We start from the raw sequence: 24100 nt of genomic DNA, 5'->3' as shown, positions 1-24100 counted from the left end.
AGTTCTGGGGTCTGAGCACCATGGGCTGTTTGTTTTAAGGCTGGCTGCTCATTTGAAATGCAGTATTTACCAATAACTAGGAAATATTAATGGGGCATCTTGCAGGGCACATAAAATAAATCTGTGGTGTGTCCTGCCCAGTTTAAATGAATTCAGCTGCTGTGTTAGGGAGGATTTTTTATCCACAGGTGAACCCTGTGAGATTCCAAAGGCAGATACTGAGGGAAGGGAAGGAAGGCTGTCAGATACAGGCTGTTCTGCAGGGTAGGAGAGAAAAGGATCAGATACCTGCAGTGCATGTAAAGGAACAAAGGTGTGTGTTAGGTTAATTATTAGGGCTGAAAATACATTTTCTGTGCTGCCTTGGAAAAAGGGGCAGGGGAAGGAGATGCAGGAAAAAAAAGCTTGGCACTCATGGGCACTGTGGCGCAGTGGAGAGGAGGTCTGGGTGCCAGGGGGAGATGGAGAAGGCCACCAGTAAAGAATTTCCAGTTCTGAGGCTCTGTTCTCAACTGTTCAGCTGCTTTGCACATTGCAGAAATAACAATTATTGTTTATTAGGAGCCTATCCATCAGCTGATGCCTCAGCTGCCTCTCGAGATCAGACTCTAAACCAAATTGGGCTGCTGCTCTCAATAAAGAGATTTTTAATCTGTTTCAGAGCAGCTGAGTGACACTGAAGTCATTCTAAGGTTAACTGGGAAGGAGTTCTGGGGAACTGAGGTTGTAGGAGAATTATTTGTACAAACAGTGTCTTTTTTCAAATAAAACCAGTCTGAGGGTTATGCCTGTGCTTATTAAGGCAGAACAGTATGAAGAGAATTGGAAGATTGGAAGCAGATCTTGGTGCCTGCCCATTAAATGCCTGAGACATGAGAACCAACTTTTTAAACTCTACTTTTATGATCATCAAGTCTGTGACAGGTCAGTGTTTAGTCTATTATCTTATCAGCTAGTGGCTACATATTCATTGGAGAGAGATGAGCTGTCCATTATATGTATTTTGTACTTTTATGATGAAAGATAATTTGTGTAAAAGCATCCAAAGCGTAGGCATTTTGGGATGCTTTTAACATATCAAAAGAATCTGATCTGTATCTGTCTTTTTCCTCTAGCCAAATTACTCACCAGGAATACTGATTCTTTTATTTCCTTTTCATTCATTTTCCATGCAGTCTGTGTTAAAAAAAAAATCTATTTTCTTTATTTTCTTTTTATTTTTTATATAAGGGGTGCAGAATAGGAAGTGGAAGGTAAGACACAAAACAAAACCACAGAAATAAGGGCTTTTTATATTATCTTTTAAAATATTTGTTCCAATTATCTATTGCATCAAATGTTGGTATAGAGGAAACCTTTTTCTGCTCCCTCTATAAATTTTTGCCTAATGTTCACTCATATTTCCTGGAGTAGGAAAATTTAAAGTAGCAAAACAATCTGGAAGGGACTGGCTTTTTATAAACCTCTGCTTTGTTATCAGGCTGTTTTGAATGAATTGATCTTAGCATGTGTCTCCAGTTATCCAATAGAGAAGATGCTTCTCTGTCTGCCAGATTGGAAGCTTGGAGCAGTGTTAAGTAGCCAAGTGAGTTAGGTCTTGGGGTTGAAAAATCTCCTTTTTCTGGAGATTTTTTTGGTGAAGCCAGAGTAGTTTGGAAGGATGTTCAGTCTTTTGAGTCATGTCGGGTTGTGGAGCTATGCCACAATAAATTCTTTGACCAGGAAAAGATATTGTTTGACTGGGAAGCTGTCTTCCACTGTTCCTTCTTTTCCATATGTGGAAATACACGGTTGCCATGGAATTGTAGCAGGCTGGTCTACTCATTTTGCAAGTCTCTCAAAGTTTTAACCCTTTTCAATTTGCCAATCTGCCCCTTTTTTCTTCTTGGACAGGAACTCTTGGGTTTAAGCCTTTTGACAGCTCTCTTGCCTTCTTTGTTTTTGTTATTTTGGGTTTTTTAAAGTTAAATTACATAGATGTATTTCCAAGGGAACCATGGATACCATGGGCTGTGAAGACCAGAGATTTAAAATCACAATATAAAAGATCTAGAAAGGTTCAGAGCACATCAGCCTGGTAGTGATGATGTCAGTGGTTATTGTGTTTATTTTCAGATGTTTTAAAGAGTATACACAATATGTCTAATATATTGTCTTGAGGAATATATCATAGGAATGGCTGGTGGCTTCACAAAGCAAGGGAATTTGTAGCTGTGAGCTTGAAGTGTTTGTTTATGTTCAGGGCTTTTGTGTTTTAAGAAAATGCTTCATTGTCTTATAGCGCCTTTTGCTCCTGAGGGCTTGCTCCTGATCAGTCAGGATGGGGAGTAACTGCTTGATTTAAGCCAGAGATTCATGGCAGTTTAAATCCATGTTGAGGTCAGTCTCTGGCTCAAGCAGGTGGGGTTTTCCAACAAGCTTTAGCTGCAATCTGCAGCCTCTGGCCAGGGAAAAGGAGAATAACAAACCTCCTCCACTCTGGGTCCTCCCCCTCTCCTTCCCCTCTGATTTGGGGTGACAATCAGAGTTCTTCCCTCAGTCTCATCTTCCCACCATGTCACTTCTCTTGTTCTCTGCTTTCCCCTGCTCCTATTCCTGCATGTTTTGACATTTGCCTTTGCAGCTCAGTTTCCTGGTTCCTCTCCTCCCTTTTCAAGTTTGTCTCCTCCCAAAGCCATGGGGTTGTGCTGCTCAGATCTGCTCCCTGACTGAGCTCACCCTTGCTCTTCCTCAATGTGCCTGCAGACAGGGCTCATTGCATAGCTCCTCCCGAGCTTCTCCTAACGCCCTGTAGTTCTTTTCTTGTTGAATCCAATCTCTTGCTCACTGGCCTTATGGGTTTGTGTGAGGTTTGGGACTGGCTTCTCCAGTTTTTACCTTCTCTCAGAGTGCCATCCATCAGAACAATTAACCAGCTCTCCTTCCCATTGCAGTCAGGAGGAAAGGTGTTCCTATCACTCCATAAGTGCTTGCTTTACATGCAAAAGTGCATGTCTGCATTTTGCCTTCTGTAAATAGTGCTGCATTTTTAATGAGCTTGTCCCTAAGTAACAGATTGTGCCGCCAAATGCTTTAAATTTCTGTCTTTTCAGATTCTAAAATAAGTTTTTGCTGACTTTTTGTTGGTAATGGCTGAAGGGGATGGTTTTCAAAATATGCATGGCTGGCACCAGCTGAAGATTGCTTTTTATTTTCCTCATGCTGAGTGTGCTGGCTCTTTTCTCTCATTTATCCCAGGGAAGCTTGTTTGAATGTCCCTTGCATACTGTAATTGAATCCACTCTAGGAACTCAAGCTTGTAGCATCTTTCTCTGGGCCTCTGGAACTTCCTGGGGGTGAAAAATCTGCGTTTAATGATGAACTCTGCAGTCTGAAGCCTTGTGTGAGAGACTACCCAAGGAGTAAGGCAGGAAACGTGTCACTGTGCTCTGTTTTAATTCAGGAGGTAAATGAGGGCAGCCTGGGTCATGGCCATAGGTGTCAGCTCCAGGCTGAAAGGCTCAGCTGAGCTCCTTGGCTCAGCAGTTTGAACAACAGCCCATGTGGAGCCTCTGCCTAGAGCTTGTTCTGAACTGAGAATTCAGAGTGAAGAGAAACATGTTCTTACTCTGGAGTTTCTGAAAGAGGTTTGGCAGTGTGAAATCCCAGGGCTGCAATGGTGCCTTCGGAATTGAACTCAGAATTAGTGACTTAAATCTATTCAACTGTTTGATTGTGGGGCCAACTTCTCTGTGCTTAACACACTTTAATAAAGCCAGTTATCCTTCATGGATGTCAACAAAGTCTTATCAGCTTTTGCTTTTTAAGAATCTAAACCCACCATGCTTACAGATATTTCATTTTAGGCACTGTAATATTGGAGAATGGTTTAAGGTTTTGCTTTGAAACAGGGAGCTTGAATAGTTTTAAGTGAACTATAAGGAATGGATTTTAGGGAGATGGTGCACAGTTGTGAATGCTTGTAAAACCCTTCTAGGCCCAAAAGGTGTGAGACCTGAGAAAAACAGCTTGTCACCTGAAGCCAGTGTGAGCATGAGGCTGGGATGTAACTAAAGTAAACAGAAAAGTGTGGCATTAATTTTGTTTTTCATGGTGATAGTGGTTATTTTGATGTTGCAGAGTGAGAAAGATCTAAACTTACTCATAGACATAAGAGATACAGCTCTGACCTGGTAGAGAACTGTAGCCTGATCAGGTTTCTGGCATATACAAGAAACTCTGGCATGAGATTGGAAGAAAGTGATGAACAAATTGTCTCCTGGGAGAGCTGAGGAGGGCCAGGATGAAAGGGAAAAGAGGGGGAAGTGGAAAGAGTCAAAAGAAAAGAAGTTGTGCAAGGTGCTGAATGTGAAAACAATAAGCTTTGATGTGATGAACATTGGCTGGGAAGCAGGAGGATCTGAGGATGGCAGAGAAGGTAGGTGACTCTGGATAAATGGACTGGAGGGGATGAGGGCAGAAGCCTGGAGGGGAGAAAGCTTCAGTGAGACAGGCGTGAGATGACTGAGCCTTGGCTGAAAGGCTTCAGCATTGTAAATTGGCCAGGAGGATTTAATGGCAGCTTTGACGTCTGGGAGAAGAGGGAGGAAGAGCTGAAAATGCCCCCAAGAATTTGGATCTGTGAGAAGGACATCGCCACTGGCAATGTGGAAAGGAAGGAGAAAATGCATTAAGCCCCCAAGGCTGACAGTTCAGAGGCTGAAATTCTGAGCACACACAAGGAGTTTGGGGGCAGCAGGCGCCAACTGCCCCATGAAGCCCCTCTGGAGCTGGTGCAGAGTGTGGGTGCTGAGCAGCTTGTCCTGCAGTGGGACAGGGGGATCAGGTCACTGTGCCAGCCACAGAGCTCTCTGGGGAGCTGGGAAGGAGGTATTTTAAGGCTAAAGTGGATTCCCACTCCCAGAGCAAAAGGGAATGTCAGGAAAATAACATGGCTCCCTGTGACAGCGATTTACTCTGCACCTGGGGTGTTGTTCTCATGCTCTGTCCTCATCTCCTCTGGCCTGGCTGAGTGTCCCTGCTCCGTGTGGAAGCAGGCTCTGCCTTCCAGGCTGGGGAAGGTGTGCCAAGGCTCTGCCTTTCCTCCAGTGTGTGTGACACTGCAGTCCCTTGAGTGCCTCCTTCCCTTTCTCCTCACCCTGTCTGGTCCTGGTTTTAAAGCTCCAACCTGATTTTGGAGGAATCTGAGGGAGATCCCCATCCCCATCATGTTGTGGGTGCTGGGAGTGTGCATTTAGAAGGGCATTCACTGCCAGGCCTTGGGGACTGTGCTCCTCTTCTGGCACCATCCAGAGTTTCTGTCTTCTGGGTATATCACAAACAGCAATTTTTCTTCTCTTTTTTCCTGTTTTGTTAAGCACTATATGGCTTTTCTTAGGCCACATGCAGTGCGCAGAATAAAACATCAGCTGTGAGAAGGAGACCAAGGTTGACCTTAGGACCCTGAACTTTTTGTGCCTTTTTCCTGTGGATTTCCCAGGCTGTGACTGTAACAAAGCTGCAGATCCCTTTCCCTGCTCTTTTTCCACATCTGGTGTGTTTTCTCTGGTTCACATAGACCAGAGGCTGCCCCTCTCCTCCTTCCAATGCACACCTGGCCCTGCCCAACCTGCACCTCTGCAGGGCACTAATTTTCTGTGCAGCTGTTGTCAGTCTGGGTCTTTTAAGCTCCAAACTTTGAGGCCCACAGTGTGTCAATGCCTTTGAAAAACTTGGCTAAATGGCTTTATAAATGCAAGGAAATGAAATGGTAAATGTCAATATGTCTGTGGTGAAAATGTGAGTGTTCAGGGATACTGAAGGATGGCATTTCACAGGGAGCTTCTCCCACTCCTTTTTTCTTTTCTAAGAATGCCCACTTTTTTCAACAAGCCACTTTCAAGCATGCAGACAGTGCGAGATCCTGAGTTAAATTTATCCTTTCCACAACTCCACCGACTTCAATAGAGTTGCACCAACACTTGTCCCATCTTTTGTAGCTGATTAATTTATGTTCATTTTACTTCTCCAGTGGCAGTGAAAGAATTTAATAGACTCTTATTGTTCCCGGCAGATTCCCCCCCTCTGTGCAGAGAGGCATCAAGCTCTTCTGTGGGTTGGCATTGTTGTTCTTTCTCTTTTTGATTTCCTTCATGGAACAGAAAGAGATTACACCAGGGGAGCTAACTGTGTACTTGGCTCTCCAGGGAATTCAATACACGCCTGCAATTAACCTGCATTGAACTGGCCATTGGATGTTGCTATTCCCCCACAATAAACACAGATGGGAGGCAGTTTTGACTGAGTATTTGTATACTGCAGGTTGGCACAGCTCAAGTCAAAATAAATACAATTTCCAGACGGTTCCGATCCCTGCCTCTCCTTCCTGCTTTTTATTTTATTTTTTTTTTGACAGAGGAGAGGAAAAATCTGAATAGTATAAAAAAGCCCTTCTTGTTTGTCCCCCAAAATAAATATTTCACCTAAAAAGCTGAATTTATTTCAAATCTCAGCCCCATCAGTCTGTCAGGAGAACAGTAAAAGGGGAGAATAATTTTAATCAGGATTTAGCAGCAAAAATAATTCAGTGGGAGGGAAAGTACAGTTTGGATTGCACTTAATATCACAAGCTCTCATCTTGCTGGTGCTTGGAACATTGTACAGCTTTGCTTGTCTCATGGGCAGCTTGAGTTCTGAGGATTAAAATAAGATTCTGAAGGTTTGTGGGCGAAAATACATCTTTATGTATTTCTCAGGCTAGAAAGTGAAAAGAATATGTTCCAACTGAAACAGTTTTTTCTTTACTCGTTTGGGCAGAGAAGGCTGTGGGTTGGAATGAGCACCTCATTAGCTATTAATTATTTTCCTCATTCACAAAAACAAGAGGTTTCCTCCATTGCCAAAAAATGGGTTGTCTGTAGGAAAACTTGAGTTCTGGGAAGATTAAAAAGAAAACAAAAAGTAAGCAAAACAAAGCCCAATTGTTTAGTTTAAAGAAATTGAGCTAAGCATATAAAAAATCTGCCACCAGGGTCAGACTTGATGCCATGTGTATTTTTTTTTTTCATTAAAGGAGTGCAGATTTTGAGCCCAAGCTATTATTTCAGGTGACTTGAGGCCCTCCGGGGGCAGCAGTGAAATGGAAAAGAGCACGGCAGCCTGCTCTTGGAACTGATGCTCACTGAATCTGAAAGGTCATGTCATGTTTTCTGGCAATTGACTCAATGGGTTTGGATTCTACAACATAAGGTCGGGCCGTTTTCACTCAGCACATGTTTACTGGGGAATGTGCCTTCCAGTTGTTTTCACATTGACCTTATTACCCTGCCACACTGATGAGCCTGGCACAAAACCTACTTCTTGTATTGCTGTGTGTGCAGCACATTCCCTCTCCCTTTCCTGCCCTCCAACGTTGTTACTTGGGGCTGCAGATGGAGGATTTGGTGTGTGCATTTCCCCTCGCCTCCCGTGCCTCTGGTACTGCACAGATGTGCAGCAGCCCCTTGACTGCACACTTTGGAGGAACAGGAGGGTGCAGAGGGATTGCCTGGTGTTTGGCTGCCAGGTTTTGCAGTAGGAAAGCTGGGGAGGAGAGGGAAGACAGGCTCTGGGCTGCACACTCGAGCAGGAGGGTTCACAATCCTTTCCTGGTGCTCCTGCAGGAGATGCTGGAGCTGGACAGGCACTGGCAGGGCAGGACACACAGCCCAGGGCTCCACACTGAGCAATGTTTGAAGGGATGGAGGCAGCCCTTCCCTCCCTGGTGGCAAATCTGCTCCTTGATGCAAATAGACCGGCCAAGCTTTGCTGGGATAAATAAAATGCTGCTGCTATTTCTGCGAGCGCATTGGCAGCTCTCTCTCCTCGCAGCCACACAAGTTCTTGTGCTGAGGAGACAATATGTGTCTCTGCCACCTTTTCAGGCTTAAAAAAGTGTTTTGGGCTTCTGTCAATTTTAGGAGTTATAAATTAAAGACAAGAAGTTTATTATTACTTGGAACGCTCCCATCTTTTAAGCAGTTTGAGACAAAAAGGAGCTGAGACATTTGGAAAACGTTGGTAGAGGGAAGGAAATAAGCCCATGAGTGCTTCCTTCTGTGCATGCATTGCTTAACCTTGTCCTGCCACCTGGTTGTCAACCCTGTGGCTGCCCCAAGAAGGAAAAAATGTTGTGGTGCTTTGTCATTGCTTGGACGTTGCTCTTTCAGTAAGGTCAGAGCACACTTGCAGCAAGTCCAGGGAGCGAGGCACACTGTGATGTTACATGGGAGTGTCAGGACCTCGAGAGATGGGAGGTTTGGCTCTGGCCTGGGCTTTGCTGTCTGAGCATGGCACTGACAGGTTATTTTTGGAGACAACCTCACAGCCTGCAGCTCAGGAAGGCTGTGTAAGACGCAGGGATCAGTTACTACCCTGGGCATCTTTCTGTCAATAAAATGAGAGCCCGCCTTGAGAGAGGCTGCAGGAGTGGCTGCTACAGTTACCAGGATAAGGGCAGGGGCAGTGGTCTTTGCCACTGACCAGGTGGGTTTTAAACCACAAAATGTCCCAGTCATTCTCTTATTTTACAATCATATCCATTATACTATTTACTTTGACTCCTAGAGTTTAGATCCGTTTTCCCAACAATTTTGTAGTGCTGCATAACATATTCACTTTGAGTGGAAGCCATTTTAGTGGATCAGCCTGCTGATTTCACAAGGGCCTGAAGGTAAAACTCCTTGGAAGAGTGTTCAGGACTGAAGTAGTTTGTCTTGGTAGGAAAAATCCAGTTTAAATGGTGCAATAGCCTTTCTTAACTAAGATTGCAAATGCCCTGTGGCTGGCTGTTCTGTTCTCACTTTAGGTGATGGCTGTGGATTAAGAGCCTGAGGCTTTGGCTAACATCTATAGGCAAGGCAGTGCATCCCCAGGGTCTAATTCAAGGAAAGTTGTGCAGGTGTGATAATTAGCAGTTTCCTGTTAAAGCTCCACAAATAAGCTCTAATCCTCAAGGCACTAGTCTCCAAAACCCCTTGCAGGTTTGTTTTCAGACCAAGTAATATTCATCTGTAACCTTTTTTTTTTTTTTTTTTAATTGCCCAAGCTGCACATTTAACTACCCTGGGCCCACTGGCTCAGATTTTGCCGAAAATCAGATGTGACCAGGGATTAATGGTTGCAGTTGCTCACACTGCCAAGCCACCATGCCGAGTGCAACCTGCCCTTAAATGAGGCTGAGGTGTACAATAGTTGAGTCAGAGCTGAATGCAGCACCTTGGTTTCCTCTGTTATCCCTCCTCGCCCTCCAAGGCCAATAAACATGTCATAAAGGGAGGGAAAAGTGTGAAAAGTTAGGAAGCAAAACACAGCCCTTAATGGTCTCTACATGTGCTGCAGCCACCTCCAAGTGAAAGTTGAGGTACCAGATTTTTTAGCGCTTGGAGGAAAGCCTGGCTCCCCTTCCCAAGCACAACAGAACAGAGACTCCCAACACAAGTGTTCCTGGACAGAATAACATTGGGAATGTGTGTGCACAAGTGTGTGTGTGCACATCTGCAGCCAGGGAAAAGAGAGGGAGGAGTGTGTTAATTGCAGTGTGAGCACATGTCAGGCAGCAAAGGGAAAGTTTCTCAGATCCCATGATCAGCAGGGCATCTGAGGACTTTAATGTTTTTCACAGTACAATAAAACTACCAGTGCCAGCTGGAGTCTCCAGCCAAGCTGTGTGCCTTGGAGCTTAGATGTTTCACATCACTGAAGGCTACATAATACTTTCAGCTGGCATTGCATTCCGTTTGATATGTCTGGGGATGGAGATAGTTAGTTAAATAATCACATTGGCTGATGTGGGAGCTCAAACAATGGGCCCTTCCCCCTCTCTCCAAACACGTTTTGGGAATATTAATTTGGGAAGAGGGACACCAAAGCTTTTTATCTCTGTTTTCTTGATCTGTTTCTTTCCTTGTTTAGCCTCTAAGTGTTGACAGGTTGTGATGATGTTACTCCTCTTGGTGTGAATTTTTGTGAGACAAAAAGAAGGATCTGGTCAGGTTTTTCAAACAGATGAGAGATAAGTCAGAGAGAAATGAGAACTTCGAGGCTTGTTTGTGCTGAAGTGGGGAATTTAGCCCCGGTACTGGATAGTGTGAGTTCAGGGGGTTGACTAGGAAACCATTTAAAATAAATTCAGTATGTGCTATCTCTTCAAGTTGCAAGTGAAAAAAACAAAAACCCAGAAGTTGTAAACATGCAAAGCACATGGCAAAATAATAATAATTTTACTATTTAAGTGTAAATAAAATATACTTTTTCCAGCCAGGACCAAATCCTTGGTCTTCTAAAGTCCCTTTAAACCATGAAAACAGCCCTGGGCTTCTGAGGTATTTATGGAAATATCTGCCTGGTGTTGTGACTCTGGCAGGTTTTGGTCATGCCATTGTTTAGGTGATCACAAGCCAAGCAGAGATGGAGAGAGAGATGCTGCAGGGACAAATAATTCTCTAGTATTTTATTATCTAGAGCCTTTGTTGAAGTTCAATATATGTTTTCCAGTGTTTCAAATATGCAAGATTATAATTCTAGAGACAGATTTATGGGTCTGTGGCTTTTGGTGTATGGAACTGGAGGTGATGGATAATTTTGCTTTCAGAAGTACTGAGCTACTCTGTCATCTGCATTAGGATTGTCTAGCTGTGCCTTTATTTTCTTCTAGAGTTTTTGTGTGGGGATTTTGTAGAACCTTGACAACCTAGACAGATGACATAAAAGAAGCCATCTAGCCATTCTTGGACTTGCTTTCTATTTATTTCTTTCATGTCTCCAGACTTCAGTGTTGCTACAGCATAAGTTGTAAGTGTGCACTTTTTTCCTGACACAGAGAATTTTCTTGCAAACTTTTGACAAGGTGATAAAACCTGTTTTCTTGGCCTCACTTTGTTGTACAGTACTGTGGGAGTGCATGTAACCAATGAAAACCCATTGCAATCTCTGAACTGATGTTATGCAAACAGTTCTACACCTTCCTGTTTCTTTTCTGTGCAGGAAATCACTCTTATAAACAAATACAGATCACTGCTATAAACCTGTGAAACACTGAGTCTGCTGACATTGCCTGTAAGTTAGATTAGGTTTCTAACCTGATTAGGTTAGAAAGCCAGTTCCTCTTTGGTTCCTATCTAATCAGTGGGGAAACCTGAACTTGCTTTTAATGTCAGGTTTTGAATCACTCTTTGGGAAGCCTGTGTCTCCCAGGTGAGACACCTACAGTCATGCCAAATTCAGGTGTGCATTCAGGTGTACCTATCCTGTCTGAAGAGACTGAAACATTTATCTGATCACAAGGAGGATCCTGTGAAGAAAATGAGGAGTTTCAATGAAGTATTGAAGTTGTTAATCTCTCTCTGCTCACTGCCCATGGCCGAGTGTGCCTTGTCACACACTGAAATCACCTGTGCACGTGCAGTCACAGGCTCTCTTGAGCTGTAAGGCATGGCGTGATATTTAAGAACAGCATTAAAAGTTATGCATGAAAGACAGGACACTCCTTATTTCCTGGCAGCCCTTCAAGTCTTGACCTTGTTCCAGGAGGAATGCAACCTGTGAAAACATCAGCTCCTGTCAGCAGTGGCAGCTCGGAGAGAGCAGCACATGCTCCATATGCTGGAGGAGTTGTGAAAATCCACAGAGCAGCATGTGCTTGTGCTTAGAAAGCAGCTGTCCCTACACCTCCCCTGTGATGGCAGTGCCACTCTACACTTGATATTCTCCAGCTCCTCGGTGCAGGCGTGGTGAGACCTTGGAGTGTTGGAGCTTCCTCCCCACAGGTTTTCAGCAGAGTGTGTGCCATCAACAGCCTTCTGGATCAAGGTAAATATTCAAGGGATCAGCTCTCATTCATCTTACCCCTGGAGGTTACTGATACCAAAGGAGCTGATGAGGTGGTGCTGGGTCACACAGGTCTGAACAAAGGACTGGGATTGTCTCAGTTCACCCTCGATATCTGATGGAATTGGGAATATCTTCTCCAGACTCCAGCAGCTTGTCACATAAGGCTATATAATGTCCAGCTAGGTCACTCTGGAACCCCATCAGATGCCCTTTAAATTTTTGCACTGACTGATTTAAATGGTCAATCAATGGAATCAATGGCAATGAATATGGGGCAGCAAAAAAGAAATGTTTTATCACTCAGCACAGGAACTTGCTGTCATAGGAGGTTACAGAAGCAAATGCTGTGGATGGATATCAAGACCTGAACTGCTTTGTGAGATTGCTGATCTTTGGAAAAAGTTACTCATACAAAAATGTCTCTAACACATCTGTTGTGCTATTGCCTTTTTTTTTATGGTATTGTGTAGCATAATGTAGGTTAAGAATAATTTATTTTGTTCTGAAACTTCAGGCATAGATTGCCCTGAAAGGCAGGTCAATGGCCTTCATGCCCTCCAGAGCATGAACTGGGGTGAATGTGATGTGCTTGTCCAAAATCTACTGGCTCTTTAATGCAAGAATGTTTTTCCCCCTTCCATAATCTACCCTAAGCATCCCCTCTCTGTCTCTAAAAAATTCAGTGAGCAAAAGGCACCTTTGGATCATCTGTGCACAGTGTTTCTCTTGCAGCTACTAGATGTGAACAATAAGCCATTTTCCCTGAGTTCTGTAATGAAAATGCCCTCTTGCATTCCTAAGCTTGAGTTATTCAGTACCTCTCTGCATCTCCTTTAGGTTTTTCAGTTTGTGAAGCCATTTTAATGGACTGGAAGTTTTCCTGCCCTGACCTAGGTGCTGCTTTGCTCCAGGCTCAGTGTGTCCCTTGTTATTAATCTTATCATAGGAAGCCTTGAATAACCTGGCTGGAGTCTCTCAGTGATGAGCAGTAGGAGGTTATGCATCATTTTGGTCATGAACTCTTGTACATGGAACTACCCTGCGACTGCTGGCTTTCACTCTGTGTATGTGCAGAATTACAAGACCCACAGTTTCTGCCTTCTGGATCTACAGGGAAAAATCTTAAGTTCAGCAGAGAATTCTACCTTTTAATATTTATTTCCCTGCTATTGAATAATCTTCCAGCTTGTATACAATGTCTTTTATCAGAAACGGGCAATACTTCCTGGGACTTCAGAATTTCTTCTCCCTAAAATTCGTGTGTTGCTACATAAATATTCTTCCCCAATGCACTTCTGTCCTGAGGCATTTCTTGTTACTAACTATCCCTCAAAGAACTCCTAATTTCAGAGAAGAGTTAACTCATCTCCCAGGCAATTTTTGTTTTCCTTAAGCCTCCTTCTCATGCTTGAATACTACTAATCTGCTCAAAGTTGCTGAAAACCCCTTTTAAGTCCTTAATTATATCAGTGTGTGACCTCTTACATTACAAGCATTGAGTTTGCTATAAGAGACAAAAGTGAGAAGAGGAGAAATCTTCATTTGATCCTGTCCTTGATAAGCACAGGCTCTGGCATTCTGGGCTGTCAGAGACAGAGGTACCATTTAACTGAGAACAACAAAAGCTGTTTGCAATCAGGTGATATGCTCCATGCTGGAAAATGCTCTGGCAGGCTGCAGATCTAGAGCCACTGATGGAGGTGGGTGAATTCAGAATTTCTGGGTTGGATCTCTCTTCCCCGTCATGGCCCAGCCTCCCTCTGAAGTTGTGTAAATTCTTTGTGTTCAGAATGCCTTTGGTGGAGTTCCACAGGTTTGTTTTCTGTTACTTGAAGAACAATCTCCTTTTGCTTGTTCAAATGCAGCTTTCATAGGCTTTATCTCATGGCCTCTCATTTTTACATTGGAAGAGATACTGAACAATCCATTTCTCTCCAAGCCCTTCAGACCACTCATGATTTTATAGACTCCTAAAATAAATTGCTTGTCATCTCTTTTTGAAGCTGGAGTCCTGAAGAGTCTGTGTGATCCTTACTGATAGAAGTTTTCTCTACTGTCTCCCTGAATCTTTTCCAATTCCCTTTCTGATGTGAGTTGTCCTCATTGGAGAAAAGTGGGATTAGAATCTGGATTTTCTTGTCATGGTTTTGACTCTAAGGATGTGTGATAGTCCCCTCTAATATCTTCATGTCTACATTTGTGTTCTGAGGAGTGCACTGTGTCAGTGATGACAGATAGCCCTTGTTAGGTTATCCTTCAGCAGTTTTTTAGGACACAGAGCCAACCCAAAGGAAGATGAAGGTGAAAGCTCCGATGACACCCTGATCACAAATCCTTGAAAATGAGCTGGGACTGATGATGTTTTATAAACTGGGCTACACTAATGCCCTTAGCAGCTCTAATCTCAGAGCCAGTTTTACAAGCAATCCTTTAGGATGGTTCCAGCAGGACCTGCTGACCAGGGACCATCTGCAGTGGCGATGTGCAACGCGCTGGGTAAACGCCGTTTGTTTTCTGAAGTCCTGTGTCAGCCATCTGCAGCCATTTATCTTGGTTCCATCCCTCTGCATGCAAAACACTGTAAAAATGAAAAAGCCTGCAACTGGCACAGTGTAATTTTTGTGCTGCCAGCACATCCCAGAATGTGGACATAGTGCCCTAAGGTGTTTTTTTTCCTACGGGAGACTTCATTCCAGCAACCAAAACACAACTGGATCCCAAAAACATCCTAAATATTAAAAGACTCTGGCCTGTCTGCTAATTGAATCTCCAGCTCCTATGCTACTTGTTAAAACCCTTGAGCTAATAAACCACTCATCCAAACTCTGACCTTGGGCTGACAAATGCAAAAAATCGTCCAAACCCAATCGAAATCCATTTAAAGATTGAATTCTGGAGCAATTAAAAAGATAAATAGCTGAAAATAAAGACATGGTTTAAGTTCACTAAAACTTATTTGAAATCCTCAAAGTTTTCATGGCAAAGACAATTTTTAGCTTTGCTACTAGCACTGGAAGTTAAATCTCACTGTAACTTGGCTGAATGAGATGGGTTGCATACTGGCACCTCGTGTGTAATTTGAAGAAGCAACCCTGGCATTAAGGACCAATAAAACCTGGGGTTGTTTCCATTAATAACCTTCACTGATTAAGTGAGAGATAAGGAATGAAGGGCTTCAGAAATGGAAGTCATTGGATGGACCATTCAGACTATCTTTTCTCTGCTTCTGAATTGTCTTTGGCAGTAGGAAATGTTATTACAGTTTTCAGATTTACAGACAAAACATGAACCAACAATGACCAAACCTGCTGCCTGCAATTCTAATCAAACACTGAGCTTACAAAAGGAATCTCTGACTCTTTTCTCATAGCTAAATTTTTTTTCAGTCTCAGTTGTGTTTGGGAACAATCCACAGATTGATGACTTAGGCTGCTCTGTGAGCCAACTAATCTTAACTCTTCTTCTGAATTCTTTTCAGTGCTAGCTGGGTAATGCTTGCAATTGAGTTATAGCAGCCTCTTGCTACCCCTTTTCCACTGGTGTGAAGGTATTTCAGGTTCCTCAACCTTCTCCAGCCTCAGGGTAAGACAGGGGAAGGTTTTGGGTGTTTCACCTGTTCCAAGAGCTCTAATATTGTGCTAAGATGATTGAGGCCTAAATCCCAAAAACATTGTCTTCTATTGTCCTTTTCAGTCTGTCCTGCTCATGAATCTCCTTTTTCAGAGCCCACTCTCAGTATGTCACCATTCTTGGCTGTTCCCTCAGTTTTGGTTCATATTTGCCCCTTCTGAAGTGAATGTGCCCCTTCTGAAGTGTCCCCCCTCTTGCTCCACAGCCTTGTGTTCCCACTGCATCCCCTCACTGCCTTGCCTGGCCACCCTTGCTGGGACAGCTGCACCATATCTTCATTTCTGACCCCAAAAACCTGGGGAGGATGAGGAGCTCCATGACAGTACTGGTACAAAGCTATTTCTGTAGAAATGACAACAGTGATAAAGTAATGTGTTCTCTGCAGAGACTTTGCCAAATGTAATGTTGTGACTGGCTATTTATCAGAGCTAGAGGCTATTTATCTGTGATGTTATCCACACAATTTTTTTTTCCCAGGAAAAAGACATTTCTATTAAAGCTTTCTTTTATTAAAAAACCCAAATACCTACAGAGCTCTTCCACTTCCAACATAGGGAATTTTTCCCAGTCCTACTTTTTCTTTATCTATTTCTGTAGACTTTATTTACCTGGTAGCATTTTTTGCTATGTGGGATTTTTTAGTCCTACTTAATTCAAATTATAATTAAGTTACTTTGGAGACTTGGAGTTAACTCCCATCCTTGCCAGAAATTTCATGCTCTCTGTTCTTGACCTTGAAATGAGGGACAGAAAGAATTCCTGTGTCCTTTTGTGAGATTAGAGATGATTTTTCAATGTTTTACAACTCTTATACCTCATGATAGGTGTGTGGTGCCAAATTTAAGAGAATTTCTGCCGTTGGTACTTCTCTCTGTTGAGAATATACCTCAATAAGGTGGGACAGGGTGTGCTTTCAGTAAAGGGTGGAAGTGAAGATGGTTCTTACCTTTCTTTGAAACCATTAATTATTGTTGATGAGCTTTTCAGAGTCTGGATTTTCACAATATTCTTTCAGAACTGGGGACAGAATTTGGGGACAGAAAAGGGCAATGGATTGCTCAGCCCCTCCTAGTGCAAGAAGTTTGGCATCCCAGTTTAGTTGGCAGCATTTATTTCGCTGCAAAGTGGTTTCATGGCAAGCAGTTTCTTGCTGTCAAAGGTACTTTCCATCCATGTCATAAATTACAATGAGCTTTGACAAGTCCTTCAAATTTGGTTTCCCCTCTCCTCGCCCCAATGTGTTGCAGAAATGGCTTGATGGATATTTTGAAAGTTGACAGGCCAGAGGATGTCTCTGAATTAAAATGCATTCTGGGTTTAGTGGAATCACAGAAACCAAGAGGGAGAAAAGGGAATAATGTGAAATGTTATTCAAGGATGTTTTTGTTCTACAGCCACAAACTGTGAGCTTTTGAATATTATCTTTGATGAGAGGAGAAATCTGAGTTTAAAATCACAATTCTGAGAACACTGGTGAAGCTCTGATAATAATACAGCCTGCTGTGGTTTTTATAATATTTTTAATGACACTTTCATTCTGTACATATTTTGTGTATTTAAAGCAGTGAGATTCTTATTAATTGATTTTTAACTCTTCTTTTTCTGTTGCATTACAGTAATTTCCAGTACTGTGTGCTTACTAACTCTGAGTATTCAGAAACAGTGAGATTAGACTGTGATTTTAGTTTCTAATCACTGTTCTTCTTGTATGTTTCTTTTTCAAATTTCATTTTTCAAATGTATAATTTATTTGGCTCATTGTTATACATCAGGAAGATGCCTTGATTATCTTCTTTTCATCAAACCAGAGCACATGTTCTTCCTATGAATCTCTGCTTTGATGTCATTAAAATTGCATTTTCCCCTTAGAAAAGGTTTTCTTAAAGTTATAATTTCTTTTGACATGAATTTAATGCATTAACATCACTTCTATTAATGTAGCTGGATGCAACATATAATAAAATCCAGTGAGGTCAATGCCTAGCAAAGAATGTTACGAGAAAAGGCATTTGAAATGTGATGTTTGAAAGTATGTATTTATTTCCTTATCAGTGGTTCTAACAACAGTTAGGCCCTGCTGACAAGCTGGAGCAGACTCCTCAATTTAAACCTTAATTCTAATATCTTGTGGTCTTCTTTCAGCCTCAGCTGCCTTCCTGCTGAAGGCACCAGAAATGGGTGCAGAAATGGGGCTTTTAGTGAGAAAATGTTCCTGGGCCAGGGGAATCCTCAGCATTACCTGGGCATTTCACCCAAGCAGAATCTGAGCAGGAGCATCAGGGTGTGCCCCATGAGCCAGGGAAATAATGGGGATAGTGCTTTAGGGGAGAGCCGAATGTGTTTGCTGGGGATTCACAGGCCAGGACACATCCCTGCCGTTCTGAGTGTGGAATTTTGGTCAGGACACCAGCTCTGTCCCCTGTGCTTTTTGAAGAGTGCCGTGCCCTCTTTGGTGTCCATCTGGATGAGCAGGAGAAATGCAGATTGTTTGGTTTGTCATTTGAAGGGTGTCATTTCCCCATCATGCTGCTGACACACACAGAGCCTTCTGGAGCTCGGCTTGGAGGGGGAGGGAGTTACCAGTCAGCAGCATCAAAACTTTGCTTCCAGATTTTCTTTCTTAGGTTCCTCATTCCTGACCAAAAGGTTCCTAATTAGACATTCCTAATGTCTGGAAATGCAAATATGAAGCATTACTGAGGTGAAAGGAGAAACTTCTCCTCAAGTTGATGTACTGGGGTATCAGCAGATGGAGAACAGAGCCCAGGCCCTGATTTGTGCCTGCTGGGAATCCATCCTGTGCTCTGCTTTGCCACTCATTGCTCTGTAAAATGAAAATGGGAGCTTTTCTTTGCTTTTAATTTCTTGATTTTAATTTCTTGATTTTATTTGCTGTCTTGGCACTGCAGCTTACATGACTGGACAGCTTTCATAAAGTCCCTTGCAAAGTCTCAGCCTGGTGAGGTGCTAATTAAATGAAAGTTGTGATTTAAGTGGGACAGGGAGGGAGAGTTCAGGGCTACCTTGTTTATGCACTCATTTAGCTGATGGCTTTAGGGAAACTAAACAGGAAAGCTTCAAACAATGAAATCACAAAACTTCTGCTAACTCCTATTTAGTAATTCTCAAAGCTTTATTGATTCATCCTCAAATGCCAGGGATGGATCTAAGGTAAGCTCTCTTGGGTTTTCAGGAGTGTGTAAAAACAATCACAACTCCAAGGTCTTGGGTACAGAGCCAACCTTCCTGCCTTCAGCACAGTGACAAATCTCACCAAAACTGTCCTCATCTTAACTCTTCTCTTTTGTAGCTGCTTTGTTTCATGCTGCTGTTACCACTCTGCACAATTAAAAGGGCCTTGTGACTGCCTGCTATTGAGAGCCAGCTGAAATTCTAAGGTCCAAGGAAGCTATTCAACAAATCTATCTATTCATACCTCTAATCTCCTAACAGTTCCTGGAAGCATATTTCACATTGGCCTGTGCATCTTACTTTATATAATCATTTCAGGTCACTCAGAATGCATCACTAAATGTCATGCTCTTAAAATTGTAATTGCAGTCAAAAAAGGGTTGTTTGTTCTGAGTCCTGAAAGGAAGAGGCTCAGCCATTTGTATTCACCTGGTGCTTTGTAAACAAAGCTTTACCCTTGGGGTGGTCAATGTAATGTCTTTAGATGAAAATGAAGATCATAACTTGTTAGGTGGTAAGGGAAACAAGTAAACACTCTGCACTCCAAAAGCTTTCTGTAAAGGACTTATGTGTGTGGTTTTTTTTCTTTTAATTACTGTGTTTTTTAAGATTGAGGGTAGAGCTTAATACAAAGGCAGATGGAGTAAGAAGAGTAACTTTGTAAACTACTGAAAGGGCAGGAACTTATCTTTCACTGAGGTAAAAAAAGAAAAATTGTGAACTGATTACTTTGGGTCTTAGTTTTGAATTTGCTTTGGATTCTGGAGGAACTTTGTCGGTTGTTGGATTCATTTTTGCCGTGGTACATATAAAAAAAAAATCCAACAATTTAGTATTTGGTTCTATATCTCAGCAGTGTTGGGAGCACTGATAAGTTTGGCTGAACTAGCTTTGCTACCTGAAGGCTGGAAAGGGTGAGACAGCCCTTTTCTGTACTTAGATCTGAGGCTGGAACAAGGAGAGACAATCAGAAATCAGAGACAGGAGCCAGAGCAGAACTGAAGGGTCAGGACAGAACCTGAATAGTCACAGATCTCTCAGCTTCTCCTGGGGTGGAAGAAGCTTCAGAAAATCTGTTTTCTCCAGTCTGCCTTGCTCCTCTGCCTGGGTTGTGCCCTCCAGAGATGCTGGTGGCCGTGGCTTTGATGATGAGGCAAAAGGGGTTTCATCACTCACTGTGGCCTCTTAGCTGGAGAGGGTGGTTTGACCATTTGTAAACAAATCTTCAGAGTTGCTGCTCTTCCCTTTATCTGTATCAACTGAGAACTGAGGAGTTTTATTCTGGTGTGATCTGAAAGATCAATGTAGGCAATAGGTTGAAATGGCACAGTCACAGCATGCCGTGACAAAAGCCAAGAACAAAAGTGAAATGGAATCTGGGAGTTCACTTTGAATCTGCCACTGTTACCAGAGTTTGGGTCTTGCTTCTCTATGTTCTCTGCTCCCTCCAGGACCTGCAGCTTTCCATCATCTTGTCTTCTTAGTGATGGATGTTGCATTTGCACAAAGGAAAAGGCCCAGCACATTAGAGTGAGAGGAGGCCCAGTATAGTTTTTTTTTTTTTCCCTCAACACTGTTTTCAGGACCTGAAATCTGGTAGATACAGGGGCCCAGAGCTGTTACATGAGGACAGGATCGATTCAGTCAATCAGAGAGAAAACCTACTGTCAGGCTCCCAGACCTTTAACCTGCTCCTCAGAATTATTAGAACTCCCAAATCTCTTTGCAGGCCTTTTCTATTAGACAGATATTCCCATGTTTTGATTTTTTTGCTCCAGAAGTAATTTTTTTTATAATTACCTTCATTGAACTGCACTTACCATCTGTGAAGTGAGAGGCACTTAAATGATTTATTAGCCTGGGCTCCTAAAATGTGCTGAACAGCATGGGATTGATCTTGGCTGGTGACAACCACGGGATCCATGACAATGGGTAGGTGGCCAGAGTTTGATGGAGCATCGTGCTGTGCTCTGGGTCTTGCTCTGTGGGACTGTGTTGGCTCCCTTCCACTTGTGCAGACCAATAAAAGGCAGGTGTGCCTTGGCTCAGAAATACAAAGAAATGTCTTGAAACACAGCTCTCCTCCTGAAAAAAAAAAGCATGGGGCACTGTACCTCTTGTTTCTGAGATAACTCCCCCATAAAAGGCTCTAAAAAGCTTTTGGCAGCAAAGTCAGCCTTTCTGGAGTAAAAAAAAAATGGATTCAAGTTCATTCTTGTCTGTGTGCTGATTGAAATCCTGAGGGCTGATTTTGGTCCTTACTCTGTTTCTTCTCTTGCAAGTAGTGTCCATGGAACATGAGAGGCTTTCACAGCTTTCCCTTAGCCTGTACAAGGTGGTTGATGCTCAGTGGGGCTTGGCAGAGCGGGGAGCACAAAGTGGATCTGGCTCTGAACATCACTGGCAGGCAGTGAAAGGCTGCAGGGGTAAGCACTGCTCAGGAGGGGAATGCGGTTCCTAGAGAAGCAGGACATGGGGAAAAGGAGTATCTGCCTTTCATGCAAGCAAAATCCTGCTTCTGGTAACAGGCAGGGGCTCCTGGCTTACATCTCCAGCTGCAATCTCATCTGAGCAGGGGCTGTGAGACCCTGCTACTCACTGAGCTCCCTCTTGTAGCAGAGACTCACAACTTGTGCTGACCTCAGAACTCAGCAGGAGTTGAGATGAAGCAGCTCCAGCCCTTCACAGGGATGAGATGGCACCAAGCAGCTGATCTCACAGATGCAAGTGACTGCAGGTGAGCCAGAGCCTGCTCCGTGCAGATTGCCTGGAGGATCTTCACAGGAACATTGGCAAGGAAGAGGAGGTTGCAAAGCTGATTTTAGTGGTGGGACCCTGCTGGGGGTTAAGCATCTGCCTTCCTCTTCACTCAGCACAAGCCAACAGTGCAAAAAATCCAATTCAGGCACGGTGTTAAACTCTCTTCCCCACCCAGTTTCACATATGCAGAGAAACACAGGACTGAGCCCAGAAAGAATACCAGGAGGGATGTGTTGGTTGAGTGCAAGCCATGGAATAGCTTGGAGCAGCACTGTGGTTTCACAGGAGGGCTCCAGCTCTGGCTGAGTGTGGCAGTAGCAAACAGAAGCTGCCCTGTGGCTGGCAGCTGGCACAGAGGTGACCTGTGGGGCTCTCTGTGGCTGCAGGAGCAGGCAGCTCGGGGGCTGAGATGGTGCAAACTGACAGGGATCAGCCACAAAGCCAGCCCAGGGCGCTTCTGTGCCCCCAGCACTGCCCTGCAGCCATGGGCAGCACAGCCCATGTGTGCTGTCCTGCCTGGCACTGCCACGGGGAGGGCACAGGGCTGGATCAGGCAGCAAATGAGCCAGGAGAGGAAAGGGTGTGAGAAGGCTGCTTGGAGAGGTGGGGTTGGTAGGGAGCTCTCCCTGTGCCTTGGGCTCAGCTTTACATTTGCAGGGTGCTTAAAGGCCTGGAGGAAAGCCTCACCATGGGAAGTTGTGAAGGGTCTGATCTGAGCTCCTGAAATTTCTGGGTGCCATGCAGAGCTGCACAAACTGGCACAGCTGTTACTATGTTTGTACTCTGTGCTTTGATGATATTAATCCAGGTTTTGGAATCTGAGCATGCATGTCTACCTAGATACAGGGCATTCCTCTGTCCTCTAGTGATTGCTCCTAGAGGCTCAGTTGCACCACTTCTACTTTAATCAATGTACAGCTTCACCTGCCAGACTGTAGATGCTGATGAATTTGTTCCTCCACCTTTTCCACTCTTGTCTTTCCTAAAGCAAAGGTTCTCTTGTCTTGCACTACCTGTAGTTGTTTTTCCTCTATCCTGAAATACCCTGAACTTGGAGTTAGTTCAAACTCAGGTCCATGTTTATGAGGGTCAGGAGAGATCAGACTTGGTTAACTTTAGGAAGCACAGAAAGAGTAGAGGGAAAAGGAAACCTCAGGTAATTCTCCTCTCTGCTGGCTGATCCATCCATATGCCCTAAAGAGCAGCATGTGGCCAAACAGAGTTGGTGAGAAGCAGAGACAGATGGCAACATGTGATCTGGAAGGAACACAGGGTTTTACACCCAGTCAGAGATGCTAAACCAGAGCCTGAATGCTCATGATTCTTTTGGTGTAGTTGACATCATTCAAATATCAAGATTTAAGCTGGCCTCTACTCCAAGGATTAATTTGGTTTCCTCTTTATTGCAGATCTGGCCTTGTGTCATAAAATGCTGTTCCTTCTGACCTCCAAATGAATGAGAAGGTCCAGTCACAGTGGACAACAGCCCAGAGGAGCCTACTGGATGAAAAGGACAGATTTTTGCAGGTGGCAGTTGAAAACTTTAGAGAATATTTTGGCCAAAACTCAGATCTTGTCCCTTTCATTTCACAGATCCTCCCCTGGCCCTACAGCCTGGGCTGCAGGAGCTGAGGTACCAGTGGAGTTGTGTTTGCTGGAGAAATTGTTCCTGAGTGACACAATCCATCCCACTCCTGGGAGAGTGATGGCCCCTCTGTTTGCTGCAGCTGGGCCCTTCCTCCCCCTGGGCTGGGTCAGCACCAAGCTCAGGTGAGAGGTGCAGGGGGCTCAGCAGACCCTGGGCAGGCCAGGGTGAGGGGAGGCAGCACAGCTGCCAGCTTTGTTCAGGCTTCCTTCGTGCTGCTGCTGTCCTCAGATGCACAGGGCTTGGGAGTTCAAGGGAGGAGAGAAATGCACCAAACAAAGAAGTGAGAAATGGCTGAAGAAAGAGAGCAAAATATTTCTGAAGCTCTGCAACATAAACTCACGAGCTCTGCATCTGCAGGGCACAGCCCAGTGTGAGCTGCCTTTGGGAGGATGGCTCACTTATCCTCAATAAGTAAAGGATGTTTCCTTCCCTGCTTGCTGCACTAAGGATGAGGGAGGTTTTACCTGTGCCCTGCTAACAGTGCCAGTGACATGTTCAGAATGCTGTGGCACATTTCTCTGCACATGCAGCAGAGGAGAGGGCTCGTGGCAATGGGCCAGAACCACTTGGATCATTTTACCAGGGGCACCCAAGAGACCAGGGAGCCCCACCAAGGATTTTGTGTTTCCAGTCTGTGGCACCCCACACTGTGACATTCTGTTTTACCCCCACCTTCCCCATTACTTCTGATGACACCAAAAATCATTGTTGTCTTCAGATATGAAAATCAGTTTAACTCAAGCCAGGGTCAAGCTGCTGTCAGTGTACTCAGATAAAAGTTTCAATTTCCTTTTGTCACCCTGTGAGTTGGAAAAGTGCAGATCTAGGTGAGGTGAAGCCAGAATTATAAACTTTATTTGTGACTGTGAAACAAAATTGGATTTCCACAGGTACAGGTAGTGTTGGGCTGTTTCCCCCTCCTCTTTAAAGTGCAATCTAGATTGGTTTTAAATAATTCCATTTTGCAAAGCAGGAGGACTTGAGAAATTTCAGAAATAATTCAGGCAAAAAGCAGGCTATCAT

The 24100-nt window shown here is 43.8% G+C and overlaps 1 long non-coding RNA gene across 1 annotated transcript; it reads left to right on the top strand.

Annotated features, from left to right (window-relative positions):
* Window positions 1-198: 198 nt before the first annotated feature.
* Window positions 199-22950, top strand: LOC135452260 (uncharacterized). The gene is made up of 3 exons (XR_010441563.1): window positions 199-313; window positions 803-924; window positions 22839-22950. It is a non-coding gene; the product is annotated as an uncharacterized LOC135452260 (long non-coding RNA).
* The last annotated feature ends 1150 nt before the right edge of the window (window positions 22951-24100 follow it).

This window comes from Zonotrichia leucophrys, chromosome 10 (assembly GCF_028769735.1).
Source record: "Zonotrichia leucophrys gambelii isolate GWCS_2022_RI chromosome 10, RI_Zleu_2.0, whole genome shotgun sequence".
Taxonomy (NCBI): domain Eukaryota; kingdom Metazoa; phylum Chordata; class Aves; order Passeriformes; family Passerellidae; genus Zonotrichia; species Zonotrichia leucophrys.
This window is presented reverse-complemented; position numbering and strand designations above follow the sequence as displayed.